This window comes from Eriocheir sinensis, chromosome 1 (assembly GCF_024679095.1).
Source record: "Eriocheir sinensis breed Jianghai 21 chromosome 1, ASM2467909v1, whole genome shotgun sequence".
NCBI classification, from domain to species: domain Eukaryota; kingdom Metazoa; phylum Arthropoda; class Malacostraca; order Decapoda; family Varunidae; genus Eriocheir; species Eriocheir sinensis.
Window position 1 is genome coordinate 23,507,921 of NC_066509.1, and position 5,400 is coordinate 23,513,320.

Consider the following 5,400-nt stretch of genomic DNA (forward strand, 5'->3'; position numbering starts at 1 on the left):
AACCAGCTGTTATGCAGAATAGAGATGGGAGTACCGTCGATAGAGGGGAGGGACGGGGAGCTCACACCGATAACTGGTTCCCAGGGAGGCTTTTTTTAGTGTAGAGGTCGCCACACTCCTCTGCACCGCAGGAGTAAATTATTAGGCACGGTCCAGCTGACTAGGACCCTGGAACTCCAGCCATTGTCTCATAAAGAGATCCTCTGCCTGCAGTCCAATCCACCACTGCTGCTGCCCAGAGGCTTCACCGTGACCCTGGCACGGGAGACTGATCAGGTATTACACCTTGTCCAAGGGTGACCTGAGACTATGCAGGTCAGGGACGTCTAGTTCCCTGAGGTGAAAACAGGGAACTAGACGTCCCTGCCCTGCATAGTCTCAGGTCTCCTCCCTACCATTACGACAAAGACAAAAGGAGGGACAAAACCTATACGGCTTTGGATTAATTCGCCTCTACAACACACGATCCGCTGGTGTGTGTTTGTGTGTGTGTGTGTGTGTGTGTGTGTGTGTGTGTGTGTGTGTGTGTGTGTGTGTGTGTGTGTGTGTGTGTGTGCCGCCTGGTCACATAACACACACGACACCGTTATTCAGCCACTTATGTGTGTGAACAATCGATCGTTTTTTTTTCTTATATATTCATCGCGATAAGTCGCTGTGAGGGGAGTACAAGAACTAAGCTCTAGGAAGGGAGGGAGAGAGGCAGAGGAAGGGAGGGAGGCAGAGAGAGGTGAAAAGAGATGTAGGAAGTATGTTTTATTTTATATTGGTATGTGATATTTCTTGTCTGTTTTCTCTTTCTCTATGCACCTATATCTATCTATATCTGTTTAGGCTACCTATCATGTGGTGAGCTCTGCAACATAAACACTTTCATTAGCGTTGTGGTTATTATTATTATTATTATTATTATTATTATTATTATTATTATTATTATTATTATTATTATTATTATTATTATTATTATTATTATTATTATTATTATTATTATTATTATTATTATTATTATTATTATTATTATTATTATTACAATTATTATTATTATTATTATTATTATCATTATTGGTGCTGTTGTTTTTATTATTATTTTATCATTATTACTATCGTCATTGTTATTAGTCTAGTGTTACTCGCAGTAATAGGCTATCATGTTATGCATGTTTATCTCACTTATATCACATGTTGTACAATTTGTACGTGTTCGTTCGTGTCTGGTTCCAACAAAAATGTTTAAATAGGTTTGAAGTTCGCTTCTAAGATGTTGATCATAAGAAAACACCAAAAACGAGAACGGGAGCTCAGAAAAATTAATGTAGACTACAGTCGAGGACACAAGGAAAGACAGTACCTAGATTTAATAATAAATATGATTATAATAAATTACAAAAAGAACCTCGACAGAAAGGAATCTGAGAAGAGAGCAAGAAATAAGAGAGAGAGAGAGAGAGAGAGAGAGAGAGAGAGAGAGAGAGAGAGAGAGAGAGAGAGAGAGAGAGAGAGAGAGAGACTTGAGACACACTCGTTCCACATTCCAGGAAATGAGTGTCAATTTTTTGCACTACCACCTTTTACCCTTCCCCCCTTATCCCTCCCGCCTTTTTTCCCTCCCCTCCTCCTTCCCCTCTCTTCTTTGCCTCCCCTCCTCACGCTCTCCACTTCATACTTTTTTTCCTCTCTCCACCTCTTTCTCTCCTCACTGCCACTTCTCAGCCTCTTCATCCTCTCCTCTCATGTCTCCTCTTCCCTCTCCTCTTCCTCTCCCTCCTCATTTCGTCGTTTTCATTCCCCTCCTCTTCCTCTCTCCTCCTCTTCCTCTCTCCTCCTCCTCTTCCTCTCTCCTCCTCCTCTTCCTCTCTCCTCCTCTTCCTCTTTCCTCCTCTTCCTCTCCTTGTCACTTTTCACTCATCCTCACCTTCTGTCCCTATCCCTATCCTTCTCCCTATCTCCCCCTGTCCCTATCATTTGCCTCTCCCTCCTCCTTCCTCCCTCCCTTCCTCCTCTTTTTCCTCTCTCCTCTTCCTCCCTCATCGCCACTTCTCACCCTCTTGTCTTCTACTCACATTCCCCCTCTGCCCTACTCTTCCTCATCCTTTTACCCTTTTTTATGGTAATATTTTCTCTCCTCTTCTCATCATTACTACTGCTCACCCTCTCCCTCCTCTCCTCCTCCTCCTCCTCCTCCTCCTCCTCTTCTTAGTCCTGTTCTTTCAGTTCCGTCTCTGTCCTCATTATTTCCTTTGCTTATTTTCCTCCCTACTTTTCTCTCTCCCTCCACCTCCCTCCCTCCCTCCCCTCCCTCCCTCTTGTTATTTCCTCCTCCATTACAAAGTCAAATTTCAGAGACAGTTGCTCCACTCTTGAAGACTCCCCATTGTTATTGTTGTTGTTGTTATTATTATTATTATTATTATTATTATTATTATTATTATTATTATTATTATTATTATTATTATTATTATTATTATTATTATTATTATTATTATTATTATTATTAGTAGTAGTAGTAGTAGTAGTAGTAGTAGTAGTAGTAGTAGTAGTAGTAAAATTAGTAGTAGTAGTAATGTAGTAATAGTAGTAGTAGTGCTGTTATTGTTATTATCTTTATTTATTTATTTTTTTTTTTTTTACAGCTAAGGAGACAGCTCAAGGGCGCAAAGAAAAAAAAAGAAAAAAAGGCCCGCTACTCACTGCTCCCGAACAGAGGTTAAAGGAGTGTCGAAAATCAGAGGTCAATTTCGGGAGGAGAGGTGTCCTGATACCCTCCTCTTGAAAGAGTTCAAGTTGTAGGCAGGAGGAAATACAGATGAAGGAAGATTGTTCCAGAGTTTACCAGCGTGAGGGATGAAAGAGTGAAGATGCTGGTTAACTCTTGCATAAGGGGTTTGGACAGTATAGGGATGAGCATGAGTAGAAAGTCGAGTGCAGCGGGGCCGCGGGAGGGGGGGAGGCATGCAGTTAGCAAGTTCAGAAGAGCAGTCAGCGTGGAAATATCGATAGAAGATAGAAAGAGAGGCAACATTGCGGCGGAATTTAAGAGGTAGAAGACTATCAGTATGAGGAGGAGAGCTGATGAGACGAAGAGCCTTAGCCTCCACTCTGTCTAGAAGAGCTGTGTGAGTGGAGCCCCCCCACACATGAGATGCATACTCCATACGAGGGCGGACAAGGCCCCTGTATATGGACAGCAACTGTGCAGGGGAGAAGAACTGGCGGAGACGGTACAGAACGCCCAGCCTCGAGGAAGCTGATTTAGTAAGAGATGAGATATGAAGGTTCCAGTTGAGATTTTGAGTTAAGGATAGACCGAGGATGTTTAGTGTTGAGGAAGGTGATAGCTGGGTGTTGTCAAAGAATAGGGGATAGTTGTTTGGAAGATTGTGTCGAGTGGATAGGTGGAGAAACTGTGTTTTTGAGGCGTTGAAGGACACCAGGTTCTTCTTGCCCCAATCAGAAATAATAGTAAGGTCTGAGGCTAAGCGTTCTGCAGCCTCCAGCCTTGAGTCGTTAAGTTCCTGAAGGGTGGGTCTTCTATTAAAAGAAGTTGAATAATGCAGAGTGGAATCATCGGCGTAGGAGTGGATAGGACAGTTCGTTTTGGAAAGAAGATCATCAATGAACAACAGAAAAAGAGTGGGAGATAGGACAGAACCCTGTGGGACACCACTGTTAATAGATTTAGGGGAAGAACAGTGACCGTCTACCACGGCAGAAATAGAACGGTCAGAAAGGAAACTGGAGATATAGGTACAGAGAGAAGGATAGAAACCGTAGGAGGGTAGTTTAGAAAGCAAAGATTTGTGCCAGACCCTATCAAAAGCTTTTGATATGTCCAGCGCAATAGCAAAAGTTTCACCGAAACGGCTAAGAGAGGATGACCAAGAGTCAGTTAAGAAGGCTAGGAGATCACCAGTAGAACGCCCCTTGCGGAACCCATACTGGCGATCAGATAGAAGGTCAGAAGTGGAAAGGTGCTTTTGAATCTTCCGGTTAAGGATTGATTCAAAAGCTTTAGATAGACAAGAAAGTAAAGCAATAGGACGGTAGTTTGAGGGATTGGAGCGGTCACCCTTCTTAGGTACAGGCTGTATGAAGGCATACTTCCAGCAAGAAGGAAAGGTAGATGTTGACAGGCAGAGGCGAAAGAGTTTGACCAGGCAGGGTGACAGCACAGAGGCACAGTATTTAAGGACAATAGGAGGCACTCCATCAGGTCCATAAGCCTTCTGAGGATTGAGGCCAGAGAGGGCATAGACAACATCATTTTGAAGAATCTTTATAACAGGCATAAAGGAGTCAGAGGGGGGATGAGTAGGAGGAATATGCCCAGAATCGTCCAGAGTGGAGTTTTTAGAAAAAGTTTGAGAGAAGAGTTCAGCCTTAGAGATAGATGAGACGGCAGTGTTCCGTCAGGACTGAGGAGTGGAGGGAAAGATGAAGAAGTGAAGTAGGAGGAGATGTTTTTGGCTAGATGCCAGAAGTCACGGGAAGAGTTAGAGAAAGCAAGGTTTTGACATTTTCTATTAATGAAAGAATTTTAAGGTTAGTTGGAGAATAGATTTGGCACGATTTCGGGCAGAAATGTAAAGTTCATAATTAGCATTAGTTTGAAGGCTCTGGTACCTTTTGTGAGCTACCTCTCTATCATTGACAGCACGAGAACAAGCATGATTAAACCAAGGCTTTTTAGCGTGAGGAGTAGAGAAAGAACGAGGAATGTATGCCTCCATTCCAGAGACAATCACCTCTGTGATGCGCTGAGCACACATAGAGGGGTCTCTATCCTGGAAGCAATAATCATTCCACGGGAAATCGGAAAAGTACATCCTCAGGTCGTCCCACCGAGCTGAAGCAAAATGCCAGAAGCATCGCCTCTTCGGTGGGTCCAGAGGGTGTACAGGAGCGATAGGACAGGATGCAGAAATAAGATTGTGATCGGAGGAGCCCAACGGAGAGAACAGTTTGACAGAATAAGCAGAAGGGTTTGAGGTAAGGAAGAGGTCTAGAATGTTGGGCCGATCTCCAAGACGGTCGGGAATACGTGTAGGGTGCTGGACCAACTGCTCTAGGTCGTTGAGGATAGCAAAGTTGTAGGCTTGTTCACCAGGATGGTCAGTGAAAGAGGATGAAAGCCAAAGCTGGTGGTGAACATTGAAATCTCCTAGGATGGAGATTTCAGCGAAGTGAGAGTGGGTCAAGATGTGCTCCACTTTAGAATTCAAATAGTCAAAGAATTTTACATAGTTGGTAGAGTTAGGTGAGAGATAAACAGCACAAATGTATTTAGTAATAGAATGACAGTGAAGTCTTAACCAGATGGTGGAAAATTCAGAAGAGTCAAGGTCGTGGGCACGAGAGCAAGTGATGTCGTTGCGCACGTAGGCGCAACATCCAGCTTTGGAT